General features: G+C 40.2%; 1 protein-coding gene across 4 annotated transcripts in view; it reads right to left on the bottom strand.

Moving 5' to 3' along the window:
* Nucleotides 1–18622, bottom strand: part of ATP10B (ATPase phospholipid transporting 10B (putative)) — a 286627-nt gene that overhangs the window by 243586 nt on the left and 24419 nt on the right. For all 4 annotated transcript variants that reach the window (XM_044777708.2, XM_044777711.2, XM_070517124.1 and 1 more), the window contains exon 2: nucleotides 93–159. The gene's annotated coding sequence lies outside the window, so the exon portion shown is untranslated. The remainder of the gene's footprint in view (nucleotides 1–92; nucleotides 160–18622) is intronic.

The raw sequence follows: 18622 nt of genomic DNA, 5'->3' as shown, positions 1-18622 counted from the left end.
GATTCTAAATAGGCACCACCAACAAATATATATTATAATCAGATTCTAAGATGCAGCCTCATGGAAGGAAATACCTAAGAATAGAAACTTACCAAATGCAGGAATACCAACTCTGGAAACGGTGTTGCTTTTCTTATTCTAAATAATTTGTGTTGATATCTGTAATGAGAAAGATAAAGGAAAATTTCATTTCTGGAGATGGAAGAAAAGATTGATTCACTATGGTTTACATCAGGATAATTCCTTTCATATATACTCAAAACAAAAAATATTATATATTCTTAGAACAGAGTCTGGCATTTAATGAATGCTCGTTCCCTTCCTTTGCACATATATTCCATATAGAATTGTTAGCTTGATTTGTGCCAAGGCCACTGTCATCACCTTTATCACCAGAGACTGTCAGTGTCATTTATGTCATGAAGTCTCAATTAAAAGAAACTGTTATAAACTGTTTCATATTCTTGGTTTTCAATGTTCGAGTTTTTAAATGCCACAGTTCCCCAAATAACCTACCATTGCTCCTTGTGATTTCACAGCAAATGTTTCCCACTCTCCTAACACTGTGGTGGGGTATGAATTATTCTGATTTTCTTTTTAATTCCAACTCACTTGAACTTTGTCTAATACGGATTTGAGAATTGAATGATATAGCTGAAGATACTGTGGAATCTGGCAAAATAAATTTTCTACAACGTCACTTTTGAGGAAAATCAAAGACTTAAATGCAGCACAAATTCTTAATTAAGAAATTGTCATGTGTGTAATTTCAGAGGAGGCTGAAGAGGTAGTGTATGGTCATGGTTAGGTGCTGGGGCTTTTAAGTTAAATAGGTCTGGGTTGAAATCCCGACTTCTTACTAGCTGTGTGACTTTAGGCAAGTTCCTTCATCTCTTTAAGCTTTAATGACCTCACTTGTAATGGGGGAACACCATCATCACCTAATTCATAGATAATGCACATAGAGTGCATGATACTCTTTGAGCTCTAAATAAAGGTTAACCATCGTTATGACAGTCAAACTAATTTATGTGTGGGCAATGAAATAAAAAAAAGAACATAAATAGCACCTACTACAGCTCCTAGCACATCATGGGCAACACACATATGTTTGTAGAACTGAATGCTGATTTTTACTGCTGGAGATAGCTATCTTTTACATTTTCTCCAAGAAGCCTTCCCAAATTTCTTGATTCTCACTGATTCACTTCTTTCGTATTCTTTGTAATCACAAAGACAATTTAACTCCTAATTACAGGCTGCTTGCCACGTAAGCTGTTGCATTATTCTCTCCGACTGAAATGTAAGTAATTTTTCTGCAGGAATTATACCTTACTTCAGTATATTCTTTATATCATCATCCTGAGCTTACAGTAAAGGGTAAATACTTGTCCATGGATAGACTGAAGGGAGGAACTTCCTTCTCTCCTCCAACCCTTTTAAACCAAAGTGGATTGTTCTACGTAAGTTGGCAGTAGACCCCCACACAGTTACCACAGGTACATGGATTGGGGTGAGAACCCCTCTTAAAATGTTTTAAGACTTCTCAAGCTCTCCTTTTGTATAGGTGTGTCTAAGACCCATAAATCCCAAATTCTTATTTGCTTGCTCTCACAAGAGCCCAAATAAGCCTATGCCTTATTTCTATTACCTTTTAATATGCTTCAATTATGAAAGATAAGCGAGAAAAAGGTAATGGAGGATGGACTTTCTGATAACTCTGGCACCCACGGTTAGATGTTATCTTTGATGTCGAGGTTTGGCCAGAAATGGAGCAGGAGCATCATTTAATCCATGACCATAGACAGTGGTATATAAAGTGTCTCTTGGGACTTTGGTCCAAGAGCAGCAGGCTCTGGGTACTGCAATGTGACCTTTTTAATAGATTCAAGTATTTGATTCATACAGCAGGATGTTTCCCTGATGCCTTTCCCGAAGACCATGGTAGAGGCAAAAGTATCAGATGAGAGAGTATCTCAGATTGTGCCTCAACAGGAAGAAGGGCTCAGGCACCACGTGTTTGCTAGGAACACTTTTATACCCAAATAGCCTTGGGGAAAGACTTCCAAAATCTTGTCAAACCAGCCTTTACGGCCTAGTGGTTAAAGTTTGGTGCTCTGCTTTAGTGGCCTGGCTTTGGTTCCTGGGCACAGAATCAGACCACTCGTCTGTCAGTAGCCATGCTGTGGCGGTAGCTCACATAGCACTACAAGGACTTACAACTAGAATATACAGCTATGTACTGGGGCTTTGGGGAGGGAAAAAGGAAAAAATAAAAGGAAGATTGGCAACAGATGCTAGTTCAGGGTGAATCTTTTCCAGTGGAAAAAAAAAATCTTGTCAAACATCTCCAGAGTTTTCTTCTTTCTACCACTCCTCAATAGTCAGTAGCTCCCATTTCTTGCTGTCACTTCATTGTCTCTTCCACTTGTTGTCTCTTTTACTTTGTCATCTGTCTATCATGTTGATTTGACAATCTTGTTTCTGATATCTAGGGTCTACCTTGGCTTTTGATACCTGTGCAGGGTACAAATCTTATCTTTGCAATTACACCAGTAACATCAGATAGTGGTTCCTCAGCTGTAGATCCGTAAGTGGCCCTCCCCACAATTCTAAATTGTAACTAATTTTTAATTGGGCCGAAGATTATGGGATGACAGGCCCATGTTTGATTTTCCATCAACCTCAGCAGTGATTAATATTCCGCTATCCTTGGTAGCCATTTTTTTCCTGGGAAATTCTGTGGGAACAATCCATTCAAATATGTTTTGTGAGATCAAAGGTCATATTACCATATGTTCTCACTTTTTCACGTACTACTGTTTCTGAAATTGTGGTGCATTTTACACTTGATATGTACCTTGAATGAGATATTTTAAATCCCTGATGCTACTATTTAATTTACAATGATGTGTATAATTGATGACATCTTAAAACTCAAGGTATATGGTAATATTATTCCTCATATTAGAGGTTCTCAAGTACACTTAATGGCTTTGGCATCATATTTCAGCACACACATGCCATTTAACAGAGCTAAGGGGTGATATCCCTAAGAGCTGTGAAAACCAACCAAATGCAGAGCATCTCAACCTTACAAGGCTAGAGGAAGATTAATCCTGGTTTTCACAGACATGCCTGGCCTGCCCGACGAAACTTCTGTACAAAAACAATAACCTTTCATCATCAAAAAAAGCTGCCAAATCACTACCACATCTGGGGTGGAGTAGTGGCTAATTTTGCACAAATATTCAGTGCCTTTTTGATCTTTGTGCCCAAATTCTTCTGGATTCCAATCAACTTGAACATGTTGAATAGTTGGTTATTATCTACAGTCCACTTCATCCCACTTACTCTTTCTGTTTCATTTAAATTTACAGGAAAACATCATCACAGGGTTTACAATGAGGCTTTACTCAATTTCCCCACCTGCACTCAACATTTCACTTGCTGAAACCACTGCTGTGAATTTTGTGATTTTCTTAAGACAAAAACAAACAAAAAACTTCTGCATATTTTCCAACAAGAACCTCATTTCTAAGGCATATGAACATATATTATCAGAAACAAGTTCATATTCCAAAATGAAAACAGTGTCTTAAATTTTTTTCTCACTTACAAAAAAAGGCATAACTATATCTGTGATTGGGAAGTCAGAGGTTGGATTACCATATAGAGAATATACAGAGAATAGTTTTCCTCCTCTCGAAAAATCCAACTACATGATAGTACCCTAAGCTTTGGGAAGACCAGCAAATTAGTGGTGACTAGGATTCATTGAGATTACACATTAGGCATGCCTTTGGATTCCTCAAGATTTAGAGCTCAATAGTGGACGAAGCCAGAGACATATTGGTACATACCCAGTCTACGATTATTTAATTGCATTATTTAAACAGGGAAGCTGAGTAATTCCTCTAAGGGTTAATTCTGTATCAACCACTGGGGAGTCAGTGAGGTTGTGAGCATGCATTGGAATTGATTCACACAGACCTGGTTCTAATTTCACCTCTGCCACCATTTCCTGGTTGTTTGACCTTGGAAAGCTACTTAATCTCTTAGCTTTAGCTTCTTCTTCTGAAAAATAAGCAAAATAATATCTACTTTACATGATCATTATAAATTCCTTCTGTCTATCTATGTCTACATCTATATCTTGTGTGTGTGTGTGTATACATATCTGGCATAATAAATTCTCAATGACAGTTGTCATTATTACTGTGCTCTACCCAACCCACCTGTAAACTCAGGTGCCACATCTAACAGCTCTCATTTTTTCCCATCACATGAGAATTGGATAATACAATTCATCTCCTAGGCTACTAACATTTATCCTCTCACCCCCACTCTCTGTTTGGTCAAGGGAAGCTGCGGGAGTAGGACTAAATATAAAAATCATACAAAAGCCTAATTTCAAGGAAAAATGCCTGTGGCACAGAAAATAGTCCTATAATTGCTGATTTCTTTCAGTTGGGGAAGGAAAAGTCTGAAAAATCTTACAAAACCCTCCATTTAAAATTCCCCCTAGTATCGCTTTCATAAAAACCTCTTGCAAATAACTGGCTTAGAAACAAGGAATCTTATTTAAAGATGAGTAATCACAAAGGAAACATCATAAAAATTGTCACTTTTGTAGATAGATACTATGAAGATCAAATGGGGAATGAACCAGGAAAAACAAGTGAAAAATAGTGAACATTCAACAGAAAAAATTGCCATGGAGAAGATAAAATTGTGACCAAGTTTTCACTGTGTGCATAACACAACAAAACCACCTCATGAAGCGATCATCACTAAAATCTAAGATCAAGTCAGAATTCTGAAGACTAAAGAAGTGTGGGAAGAATACAGAAGGAAAACAAATAATAGAGCTGGCTGGTCTAAGGAGAGAAATGGAAGATAAAACTGAAATCAATGCAAACATGAATCTGAAATGAGAAGCAACACAAGGGAGAACAAAAACTGCTATAAATACAGTAAACCACAGACTACAGGGGTGGGAAAAGCGAGTTCCAAAGGCTCAGTGAGGGAAATTAGTGATATCAAAGACAGATGGGGTTATCCAACATGTGTATAATGGGAGCCCCTGATGAAGAAAATGGAAATAGGCAACTAAAGCAAATATTAAGAATTATAATTAAAGAAAAATTTTCAGACATAATGACCTTGAATGTATAGTTTGAAAGGGCACTCTATATTCTGGGAAAGAAGTGACACTGAATGGCCAACACGATGTCATACCCTGGTGAAGTTACCAGATATCAATGATACAGAGGGAACCAATTGGGCAGCCAAAGGGAACCACCTCCAGTCCTGGATAGGGTGGGGAAATAGCTTCAGTAAATGCCGGAGGACAGGCAACATTGCTTATAAAATTCTCAGGGATAGAAAATCTTGCCTCAGAACCTTCTACCTAAACTATCAACTGCATTTTTGAACGTGCAAGAACTTAAGGAATATTGTTCCCAAGACTCTTTATTGAAAAACCTATTGGAGGAAAAACTTCAGTCCATCCACATATGATTATAAAGATTACAGCAAAAAGCCTTGTGGTGAGGACTGAATCTATTTGACTATATGACTGAGACTAAATGTCATGCAGGGATAATGATTTCAGAGCAGCATCTACATTTTATTAACTTTGGCAAAAGTTGGGAGGAGAAGGATAATTGAGGGCAGGTGTTATAAATATAGTGATTTTCTTACATTTTACAGCTGAGAATGATGGATCGAGCACTAGATGTATAACAGAACGAAAGGAAACACTAGCAAAGGTAATACTGGAAACTGAAATTAGGTGTTAGAAAAAGAGGAGACGAGAAAATACACTAGTTTCATCATTGCTTGTAACAGAAAGTTGATAGATACCATTTAAAGAAGTAGAGGATTAATAGTTACTAATATTATACTTAAACTAATTACTAGAACATGTGTAAACTTTCCATATTATCAAAACAAATACACACAAAAACCAAAACAGGAGACCATATATTAAAGGATTAAAAAAAATACTAACAAAACCCCCATGCCCTTTACATTAAGCGTATTAAAAGTTAGAGTAGCTGTGGCTACTTTCCTATGTTGGATCAGTAGAGTTTATATAGTACAATGATCGGTAAACTAAATGTCATTTAAGTAATTAGTACTACTTTTCCGTTGAGGCTTTATCAGAAAATTTCAGCATATGAAAAATGACAGATAAAGCTTTTTCTTGTTCCCTGAAACTAGGTAAACATTTTCATTAACCAATCAGCTAAATGAATATACCCAAATCAATAGCAAGTTCTTTAATAAAAGAGTCCCTTTTTTTTCTTGAAAAGGAAGAAGACTTCTGAGTCAAGTGTATGTTCGTACATGTGGTATATTGAATGATAGTGATGAGGTTTGTTCTTTGAGTAAGGAGCGGCAGTTTTTAGAAAGTAGAGTGGTACCAAGTTTCCAACACTTCCCTCTTGCAGTGGAAATGGTGGAGAGAGATGTACTACTTTGCTAGGGTTGCTGTAACAAAATACCATGAACTCGGTGGCTTAAACAACAGAAATTTATTGTCTCATAGTTCTGGAGGCTAGTGGTACTAGATTAAGGTGTTGGCAGGGCTGGTTCTGTCTCAGGGCTGAGAGAGAGAATCTGGTCCATGCCTCCCTCCTAGTGTCTGGTGTTTTGTTGGCAGTCTTAGGTTTGTGTTGGCTGATAGACACATCATCTTAATTCCTGCCCTCATGTTCACATGACATTCTCCCTCTGCGCATGTCTCTATGTGCACATTTCTCCTTTTTATAAGTGACACTAGTCATATGGGATTAGGAGCCCATGTACTTTGGTATGACCTCATCTTAACTAATTACATCTTCAAGACTTTATTTCCAAATGAGGCCACATTCTTAGGTACTGAGGTTAGGACCCATATAGGAATTTGGGGAGACATAATTGAGCCCACAGCAAGAGAGAAGAGAAAGTGGTGGTTCTGAATTAGTAGAGTAGACTATCTGATCTGTCAAGGCAGACAAACAACACCAAACTGGATGCCCACTAAAATCAGGTGCCATTGCTGGTATACATATTGAATGTCACTGGCACCTCTTACAGGATCTCTGTCCCCCAAAGATAATTCTGCTTATTGATGTGTATCACTGATATGAAAGAAAGTAGATGAGTACATTAGAGTACGAGAAGAAGAAATTAAGATCCAAATCTTAGCACCTTGAAACTAGGACATCCAATAAGTGAATGGAAACATTCTTGAATTTTTAAGACTTTCCAAATTTACGAGTAGTGCACTTGCTGTCCAGCATACTGTTTGTAAGCAACCTAATAATGTTAAATAAGCATAATTCACTGCTCCTCCACCCAAGCAAGTCTTCCAAAATCTCATCTGGACTATGAACTCCTCACAGAGACACACACATTCTGTACTGGGGCTAACCATATTGCAACAATTCTTTGCTGGTAACAAAGGGTGCAGGAGAGGATGGCTTGGTGTTGCACTTGTTGAAATGAACCCAATGCGGTAAGATCTAAGAGCTTTCATATCTTCCAGGTAGGAGAGAAACTCTGTCCCACAAATTTCAGCTTCCATTAATTGATGAACGTTTCCAAAGGTGGGGGGATGATACGTAAAAAGGTTTGGGGCAGTGTGAGATAATATAGGATGCTACTTAAAAGTAGTAATATCATACTGATATCTATAATGAGATTTTTCTTTCTTAGTTTCTTTTTGTATTGATATAATTGAAAGAATTGGCTATCTCACTGTGGTACTTGTATAATTTAAATCCTTAACACATCCTAATCTCTCTTGCAGCACAAAGGAAGAAGCTGTAACTCAGAGTTTTAAGTAGGTGCCATTGTTTACATGGAATGCAATGTTATTTTTAAATTATATTTATTTTATGATTACTTTCTAGCTATGGCAAGGGACATAGAATCCCATTTATGGAAGAGTCAAGTATTTTTTAAAAATATATTTTAAAGTCAATTTTTAAAAAACTACACAATAAGTAAGTCATGTAATTAAGCAAAAATTTGAACGATAGCATGCAAATGACTAAAATTTGGGAGGCAGTGAATTCATTCTTTCATTTATTCTAAAGGCATTTGCATACGAGAACAAAGCATTCCACTGGATGCTCAATAAATGTATTTAGATGCAGGAAAAGTTATACACTCTGCACACAAATTTGCATGTTTTCGTTGGGGAGAAAGCAAAATGGTAGAAATTCGACAAATCTCTCTTTTGCTGGACTAGATCCAGGGCCAAATTCCAACCCCCTTGGAGCTGGTGACAACGCCTCCTCCTTCCTTTCTGTTTTTATCCCAAGCTTCCCTGTTTTGCATTATGTTTGATCCCACAAGCCACCTCTGATCCTTTTGGGAATAGGCAGAGTATATAAAAAGGGAGGTGATTAATCAGTATTTGTTGAACAAATGAATACATAAGTGAATGAATAAGTAAACAGAGAAAAGAGATGAGCTGAGAGGGGGAATTGCAAAGCTCTGATTGTGCTCAGCTCTGCTGTTTTAATGAGGAGGGTTGATGCAACGAGTACACTGCAGTTCTAACAAGGAAGGTAGCACCCTGCATGGCCCAGATGGGGAACATGAAGTCTAAACCAGCAGGAAATTAGAGAAAAAGCAGTTCCTTAGTGAGTGTTTGTCTTCTCTCCAGATGTGTTTGCATGACTGGCTGATAACCCCAAGGAGACAATGGACCCAGAAATGACTTTTTAGGCAAGTCAGAGGAAGCTGGAGCTTATGATCACCTTGGTTAAACCTCAGGATTAACTGTATTGGTTCCAAATGTAAAGGAATCATGAAAATGAAAGTCCTGGTTGTCGGTGGAAAGGAAAGTTATAAAATCCCATTTGAGTGGGAACCCAGCCTGAATTAACAAGAGAGAGAAAAACATGACATGTCTTTGTTCTCTGCTCAGGAGGGGCATCAGCACGACACTGAAAGCTCTTCCAGGGACAAGAGAAAATCCCTAGAGGACTTGTGAAAGTTGTTTTCATCCTAGTTGATGGGATGATTCATAGGCTGTTTATATTGTGGCAGAGCAAAGAGGAAAACCAGAGTGAATTTAATCTATTGTTCTTGACTCTCCAGCTTTGAACACTTCTGACTTTGTAATACGGTAATTTAGGTACATGTTCTCTCTCTCCTTCTAAATTGGAATCTCCCAGAAGCAGGATCTACTTCTTGACTCACTTTTGGATTCTCCACAGTACCCATTGTTTGAGACACAATAGTTCTCACTATGTATTGGTTGAATGTATGAATGAAAGCAGAAATTTGAAAATTACTACAGCCGCTGTATAAATTCTTTTCCATGAGTGTTTGGGCACTTACCTTGAACCAAATGCCACTTTTAGCCACTGGGAGGAATTTAAAAAATCAGAGCAACAGCCTCACTTCTCAAGACATTGTAAACCCGTGGCTGAGATAGCCATGAACACAGGTAATTTTTATACAACTGAGAACATGAGAAACAAAGTGAGAGAGAGATAAGGCAAAGCGATGTGGTTGCACAGGGAAAGAGGAATCAGATGTCAGCTTTGGGGGGTGCTTAGGGTGGGGATAAGGGAAGGAGTACGTGGTGGAGTCTTTGAAGGATGAAACAGGTATAGATAATTCTGGAGAAGGACGTCCCAGGGAAAATTAACCACAGACAAAATCTTGAAATGGGATAGACCATATATTGGGGTACTGGGTAGTTTAGAGGGGCTATATCCAGAATGTAGGGGTGCATTGTGTGTGTGTGTGTGTGTGTGTGTGTGTGTGTGTGTGTGTGCAGGGGACAGGAAAAGAATTAAGGAGTGAAAGATCATCTGGACGCAGATTTTACAGAGCCTTAAAAACCTGGTGAGGCCATTTGGATTTAACTAAATAATGAAGGCTGTGGAACAAGGACATGGCACTATCGTAGCTGCTCTTTAGGATCTGGACACAAGAATCAGCTCATCCCTCCAACAAATCAAGGGAAGAGTTCCTGATGCCCTTTCCTCCATGGCCATCTTTTTCCTTCCAGGTATCATGGGTGCACCACCGAAAGGAGACTCCAAAAGATGACAGCCGACTCAAGGAATGGCTCCCTGATGGAATTTCCTCCCCAGTAATAAGAAAGGACAATGTAAGAAGGAGAAAGTAGGAGAGCCCTTCTAAAGCAGAGGCACATTTGTCTCTATTTGAGGTGGCTATTAAAAAAAAAAAAAGCTTTCCTTGAAAATTTACCATCAAAGAACATAGACCAATCTTAGTATTTAGTTTTATTTTCCAATAGGAAATGTATTCCTGGGAATCAAATACCCAGAGTTGATGAAAGAAAGCTCTACTTCACAAAGGAATGTCAGGTGATAAGAGTAGAATGAGTGACAGAATTAGAAAAAAGCATTTGCACGCTCTAATATAATTGATTCAGGCACAAATTTTCAATTGGTATTAAAACTATTAGATGAATAGAAATATAATCAAATAATGAATAAAAAACAAGTGAGATCTCATTGCTCCCCTGATCAAAACTTGGCATTGGCCCCACTTCACTGAGAGTAAGAGCTCAGGTCTTTACAGAGCACCCCCAAGGTCTCATACAGTCTGCCCCCACGACTTTGACCTCAGCCTCACTCTGTCCGCCTTGCTCCTGTAGCTTCAGTCACATGGACCTCCTTACTATTCTTTGGACATACCGGTCACGCTCCCTCCTTAGGGTCTTTCACTCGCTGTCCTTGTGGTCTGGGTTGCTCTTACCCCAGATAGCTGCACAGCTAACTCTTTTCTGATGCAAGTTCCTGTGAAGGGTCAACTTCTCAACACCCTGCTTACAAACACACCACACCCCTTGCCACGTTCGGGCACACCTAGCCTGTATTACCCCACTCTGTTCTTTTACCTACAAGGCATTTATTAATCGCTAACCTGTCATCAAATTTATTTCTGCTGGGAGCCAGAGATTTTTGTCTTTTGTTCTCTGCAAAAATCCCAGGCATCTAGAATAGCACCTGGAAGGGAGTAGTTGCTCAAATATTTGTTTAATATATTGAATGCAAGTCTCTGGGCGAAGGAGTGACTTGTGAATCACACTTGATAAGCGGCTCCTGCACTGCCCGTGCACGCATTTGGAGCACAGATCATAAGCGTGGACTGGCCTCTGCATACATCCAGGGGAAATCTTGCCTCATGGGCATTCACCACCATAAATATGTGAGAAGCGGTGCCTAATTAGAGGATAAGGGAAGTGTATTAATGCTGGGAAATTAATGAGCTTGGGGAAAGGAAAACCAGTGCCTCTGACAAAGGAATCTGTTAGAAAAACATACACGTAGCAGAGGCCAAGAGAGGGGGCAACACCAATTTCCAGACTTGAGCCTCTCTGCTTCAAAGATCTGGAAGTTTTGCTTGTGATAAACTTCATTCAGTAGCCATCAGAATTCTCTCAACGCCCAGGCAGCTTCTTTGAACTTTACTCCTTTGTGAGCCATTCTAGAAGCCAGACTAGGGTCTGCACGCTGAGGAAAGAATGTTTCATCTGACCAGGGGATGGGGCAATCTGCTTCTTGAATCAGGAGGACCTTTCTCCTGGGAGGACCTCTCTCCTGGGAGGATGGGGTGCTAGGTATCATCACCTGTCTGGAATCAGGAAGCAGAGGGGAGGAGGCAGAAGTAAGCTGCTCAATCTCAGTGCAGGCTGTGAAGCCATCCTGTTTTCCCTTCCACAATCAGCTTTTTCTCTGTTCCTAGGATTATGATCTCCAAAGTTTTCTATTCCAATGGTTCCTAATTCATGAGGCCATGGGATGGGTGTCAGGGGTGTACAAATCCATGAGCACTCAACACTCTCTCTAGATGGAATAAATATCAGATGTTGTGTACACATCTGTAATGTTTTTGAGATGTATGTGTTACTGGGATTAATGAAACATGAATCCTATTAAAATTGTCACTGATTTGCAGTATGGTTTGTTATAACACTCGTAACAGTAAACTTTGTCACACTCTCAAATAAACAAACATAAGTTACTATTATCACAATAGTAGACAAAATCTTCTGTGGGAAAAAATAGGGTAGGGATAAATTATCGAGACCAAGTTCATCATTTATTTCCTTCATATGATGGAGAACCAGAGAGGTGGAGAGACCTTAAGGTCACACAGTGAGATGACAGAGGGCTGGGGTAGAATTCAGAACACCTAGCCAGTGCTCTCTCAACAACCACACTGCCCTGCCAGCCAACTCCAGCCTCTCGACATTCCTCACTGAACGGACATTCTCCTACTCTTTGACCTCTGACTCTTTAACCTCTTGTGAGGGCAGTCTGAATCAAGGGGCCAGAGCACTCAGTTGAGAAGAGGTCTTACTCTTCAAGATAAGACCTGCTTTTTGCAGAGGAACAAGCTGCTGCCCACCACAGGCAGTGCAGCACACAGGGTTTCTCAGGAGAGGTAACTTCCTTCCACTGCAGAACCGAACTGCTGGCTGCCCTGCCTCTCCTCTTGCCCCAAACCAATTCAGTCTTCACACTGCAGTGTGAGTGGTGTTTTCAAAGAGGAAACCCATGAACTGATTCAACAAGCTTTGAGCACCTCGTTGGTGCTGTGCCCTGGGGACACATCAGTGAACACACAGTCCCTACCCTTAGGGAGCTTACATAGAAGTGGGGGGAGCCAGAGAGGAAACAAAGACAGGTCAGGGATGGTAAGAGCTCAGAGGACAGGAAATGCAGGGCAGGGAATGGAGAGACACAGGGTGTGTGTTTGGGGGCTGTTTTTTACTCTTCTAAGGACTAGGACCAAAATCCTAAATGTGACTGACAGGGCTGTGTATGATCTGGGCCTCTCCAGGTTCCATGCTGCCCCTCTAGGCTCACGTTGTATAGGACATCTTCTCACATTTACAACCCAGCAACATAAGCTTTCTTTCAGATCCTGACCTCTACCATGAGATCTCCTGCCACTGGGCCTTTGCACATGTTGTTCCCTCAGCCTATTCCCTTTCCACTTAAAACAGCTTTCCCTTCCCCTAGTAAATTCCTTCAGAAGGTTCCTGAATTGTCACTTTATCAGGAAAGACTTCACTGACCACCTCCTGGCCCCATGGAGCTTCTCCTTTAGAGCACTCATCACATTCATAATTTACATATTTGTGGGTCTGATTAATCCCTGTTTCCTCCACTAGAACATAAACTCCATGAAGGCAGAGACCAGATATTACTTGGCTCATCCTAATACCCAACATAACAGGTGTTAGATATATATGGAACGAACAAAGATTATCTAGAGATTCTCCTTATAGACTGTTACGGTCTCCTCAACTGGGCATTTTGGGTGCTCTCCATGACTCTATTGAATTTTTTTTTTATTGAGGTGAAATTCCCATAACATAAACTTAGCCATTTTAGAGTGTACAAATAGTGACACTTAGTACATTCACAACGTTGTGCAACCATCACCTTTATCTAGTTCTAACATTTTCCTCACTCCAAAGGGAAAACCCATACTTATTAAGCAGTCCCTTCCCTTCCCATCTCTCCTCAAGCCCCTGGCAACCTCGAATCTGTTTTCTCTCTCCAAGGATTTGCCTATTACGGATATTTAATGTAAGTGGAATCACACAATACGTGACCTTTTGTGTCTGACTTCTTTCACTTAGTATTTTCAAGGTTTACCTGTTTTCAACATTTACCTTTACATTGTAGCATGTATCAGAAATTTATTTCATTTTATGTCTGAATAACATTCCATTGTATAGATATGTCACTTGCTATCTACCCTTTCATCATTTGATGGATATTTGGGTTCTTTTCACTTTTTTGGGGTTGTGATGAGCTGCTATGACCATAAGTTTACAAGTTTCTTTTATTTTGAATACATGTTTTTAGCTTTTTGGGGTAAATACCGATGAGTGGAATTGCTGGGCCATATAGTAATTTTATGTTAACATTTTGAGGCCTCTTGTGTATGAAGAAGAGATGCCTACCTTTGTGTAGTTACTGAGACTTGATCCTCTTTGCCAAACATTCCATGTTGCCAGAACTGTCCAGTTTCTGGGACTTGCCTCTCATGTTACTTTGCCAGGTGGCTGAATAAGCTTATGCTCCTCTGGGTGACCATCGTGGACACTCTGGCCCTTGCCTCAGAGTCTCCCCAGCGTGTGTTCTTCACCCCCAGGGATTTCCTCCATTACCTCTTCCTTTCAATGTCTGACCTATTTTCTTTCTAAAAGCCATTAACCTCCACGGAGCCCAGGGAACAGGTTTAAATGTGCCCTTGCAGCAAAAAGTTCCAGATGAGTTTTGATAGAAAGAGACATTTCCTTTGGCCCTGTTAATTTACTTAGGTAGGTTACTCTCGAAGTTTTGCAAACTTGGGAAAATTATTTAACCTCTGAGTCAATTTTCTCCTCTGTAAAATAGGAATAATACATGTTTTGTAGAGGTAAACCAGGAAGAGAGGCAAAACGCTTGGAGTTGTGCATGGCAGACGGCACTCTTCAATAGAAAACAGTCATTTGTTACTTTTCTCTGAGCAAAGGAGCCACAGTAGAGAGAGAGTTTCGTCATTATGATTTTCATAATTATTTGTTTTAATCAGAAATTTTACATTTTTGTCATTTATGTGTCCTTTCATGAGAAGCTGTGATCTTAAACCAGTCAAATTGCACTATTTCTGATTGAGACTTTCCTATGGCTTCAAATTAAATTTAGAATAAAACCCAAACTCCTTCCAAGGATTTCACCACCCTGAGCTGGCCCCTGCCCACCCTTCCAGCTGTATTTGCAGGCCTGTTTCCTTTTCTCTCAGGCTCCAACTACGCTGGCCTGCTGCTCCCTTGAGGCTCCAATTTCTTTCCAGCCTCAGGGCCTGGGGACCTGCTGATTACCCAGCCTAGAACCTCATTCCTGGGCTTCCCCAAGCTTTTGGCTAAGAAAGAACCTGCTATCACCTTAGTTAACTGCTTCCATTTAGACAGGCCATTCCTTATGCTTTACATTTAAAAGGAAAGCAAAAACATAATTTTTTGGTCACTGCATGTTTTTGCCTTTCCTCATAAATGATTATTTGTTTGCTTGGATATGGTCAGTCTCCCTTTCTAATCTGAGCTTCATGAGGCAAGCAACCTTGTCTTGTTCTATCCTGCACACACAAAGCTGCCTACAGAGGAGCCTCCTCTCTGTGGAATGAATGAAGCCATGATTTGTCTTCCATCTTGGTGCGACAATCGTCTCGTGTGAGCTTTATTTCCAATTCCACTGGGAAATCAAACCGGTGGTAAAAGTTGCTATAAAACCATTTCCATTTGCACTCTCAGAAAAAAGGAACCACGGGGATAGGATAACATCAAATTGTCTAATTATTGAAAACAAGAAGGCGGAAAAAGAACTGAAAACACAGTCACGCAGAAAGCTTTTGGGAGCAGAGGTGGTGGTGGGAGGAGCCAGGATGGAGCATGAGGGAACTTTGGGGGTTATGGCTGCATTAGATTGGTTGTGGTGACGGTTTCACAGGTGTATATGTATGGCACAACCTAAATTGTATGTTTTATATATGTGCAGTTTATTGTGCGGTAATTAGACTTCAATAAAGCTATTAAAAGCTATTTAAAAATTACACAGAAAACAACATTAGCCACACCACAAAACAGCATACATGGATTTCCTCCAGCTGGTGAGCTCAGAACCTAAGTTTTTGCAGGTAGAGATGATGCATCCCATTCATTCTGGGAATTCTGGGGTAGGACACTGGTGAGGTCATTTTTGCCGAGGTGGGAGAGAAAGAACAGCCTGTGTGGGGAAGCTGGTGCCTCCACATCTCACCTCTGTGCTTGAGGGGGCTCCCCCCTGGGGGAGCAGAAGAGAACAGCCCCCACAGCACCAGGCTCTCTCAACGGGAAGCCTTCCAGCCGAGACAAGAAACAGAAGGTTGTCTTGTGTTTTGTTTTCTCCTAAAGCAGTTAAGGGCTCAGATACACAGACCAGCAGCTCTTGCAGAAAACCTGCCATTTCCCACGCACTCATTGACCGCCCCTCCTGAGGCTGCCCTCTGTCTCCTAGCCTGCCCTCACGACCGAATACTTCCAGTTTGCAGACAAGTCAGATCCTCCCCTCAAATCTTTTTTTCTACCTCCTCTCTTTTCCTCTGCTTGCATTTCCTTTCTCTTTTCCTTCTTGTTCTATTTCCTCATTAGACATGAAAATAAATGAACATTTGTTGGATTCTGTGGGGCCAACCACTTTGCTTATATTAGTTTATTTAATCCTTAAAACCACCACAGGGAACAGCTACCTCTACTATTACTATTTTACTGATGAGGAAAACAATGCTGCAACTGGTTCAGGGCTTGTGGATGTCCTACCGCTTGTGAAGGTGGAGCCAGGATTTGAACCTGGGACACCTCCAACGTCTGAGTTCTTAACTCCCAGATGCAACCCCTTTCATGATTTCCCCAAATTTCTCTTTCTTTCTCCTTTACAGATGTACTAAGGTATGTGATGCCTCCGTAGGGTAAAGTATTATATGTTTATAAAAAATAATGTGGTGGAATGTATTAAATGGCATAGAAAATGATCATTGCATACTGTAAAGTACAGAAAACATGATCAATAATTAGGTACTCTATGATCAGGATATATGTATAGAATAAATTAGAAGCGTATACACCAAAATGTGCCAAGGGTCATCTACGTCATGGGATGGGAAAGGAGATTTACTTTCTTTTTTTTTTTGGCTTGTTTGTATTTTCTTGAATATTCATGATGAACATGTATTACTCATGTCATAGAAAAAAGTATAGGAATGCTCTCTGAAAAGTATAAGTCCCTTTGGAGGGGAGGCATATATTTCTTTTTTCTCCTCATGGTCTTGTTTCTGACTAGTGAATGGCATCTCTTCTCTCCCATGAGAGCCACACCATGTGATTCTTCCAGGATTGTAGGAAAGTAGCAGTGGTGCAAACCAAAACATGTCGAAAGCAAAACTCAGTTCTCAGCTGAGAATGGGGCTTTCTTCTTCAGAGTGGCCCCAGCCACACTGAGAGGGGCTCCATTCTGGCAATGCTTTGCAAATGTTATGGACTTTCATATGCTGCCTTCCATCCAAGATTTCCCACGTCTCCCTCACCCCAAATACCTCTTTCAGGATTGACACCTCCAATTATACCTACCTTATAAAACCTATCGTTGTTTGCTCTGAGGTAGAAAGTTGCTAGTGTTAACAAAAATAGAGGGTTTTAACAATTTAACTTAAAGGTCCTTATGCTTCCCCAGTTGGTTGTGAATCGGATCAGGGCAGACCTATGTCTGTGGTTTCTCAGTGTCACCCCAGCAGCTAGGATTCATTCATTCAATTAAAAATAGGTAGGGTGTCTACTTGCTTCCAAGCACTGGGCAGAGCGCTGGGGGAGTTAGTAATGAAGAAACAAAGTCTTGGCCTCCCCCAACTTAGAGAAAGGAACAGCCAACAAACATTCAAACAAAACGTTGTTATACCATCAAGGAAATATACAAGTTGCCATCAGGGTGAATAACCATGGGTTGATTTTAGATATGGTGCCAGGGAATGCCTCTCTGTAGAGATGATATTTGAGCTGAAACTTGAAAGTTTGGAAATTAAATAGAAATCACATTTCAAGTATGCATCAAATATTTGCTTTGGGAATGAATGGGTCAGCTTTTTCTGCATCCCCCAACAGGACCTTGTACACAGCGGGAGACCAATAAATTGTTGAACTTGATTCAGACAGTAGGTTATTGAACCCCTATAACCTGCTAAGCATTAAGTTTTATAGACCTTGCCTCAGTCAATCTTCCTAACAACCACATGAGTCCTTTAAATAAAGAACCCACATTCTGCTGATGAAGAAAACATTCATTGAAATTTACTTGCCCAATGTCACATGGCTGGTGAGGAACAGAACCCAGATCAAAGCCCACAACTGTTGGGCAATCTCCAAATGCACCCTCTTCCACGAATCCTCGAAGGAGTGAAGGCATGAGACCATGTACAAAAGGTTTTAATGAGAAAACTAACCAAAAATAAGCACATTACCATTTACATAGTAGAAATTCAAAATCAAATTTCAGTTTTATAGAAGTCCTTTCTCTCTCTTAAATGTGAGCTGAAATTCTGGAAAAAAGACCATTTTTATAAGGAAAAAAAGAAAAGTCTCATTGCTTTAGTAATACCTCAGATAGATGCCAAGACTTCTGAAAAATATTCCTGTGGCCAGGAGAGTTGAGGAGCACTGAGTGAGCCTCGACATCCTACTTCCTAAGCTGACCTTGTGATTGATTTGCTGCATGACAGAAACAAATTAGAGAAACAAGTTCTCTACTCCCGACTGCAGGGTCCCTAACGATGCCCTCGCTATCAAAACTCAGCAACATGAGGGATTGTGGCAGATGTGTGGGTAAGAATTAGTGGGGTCAAAGTTCCCTGAAAATGGAGAAATGTCAGGCATTTGAGGGGATAAAGAATGGCAGAGTGGAACACAGTTTTGAAGGCTGCTCTGGGAGAAATGATTGGAGCTCATGATGGAGAAAAAAAGAATAATATCAGGGCAAGAACTGAAGGTGAATGAAAAGTGGGGGCAGCTTTTCTTTTCCCCAATAGCCATAGACTCCTTGATGGCAATGCC

Source organism: Equus asinus, chromosome 9 (genome assembly GCF_041296235.1).
Source record: "Equus asinus isolate D_3611 breed Donkey chromosome 9, EquAss-T2T_v2, whole genome shotgun sequence".
Classification (NCBI taxonomy): domain Eukaryota; kingdom Metazoa; phylum Chordata; class Mammalia; order Perissodactyla; family Equidae; genus Equus; species Equus asinus.
The sequence above is the reverse complement of the archived record's forward strand: the minus strand, read 5'-3'. Positions and strand labels throughout refer to the sequence as shown.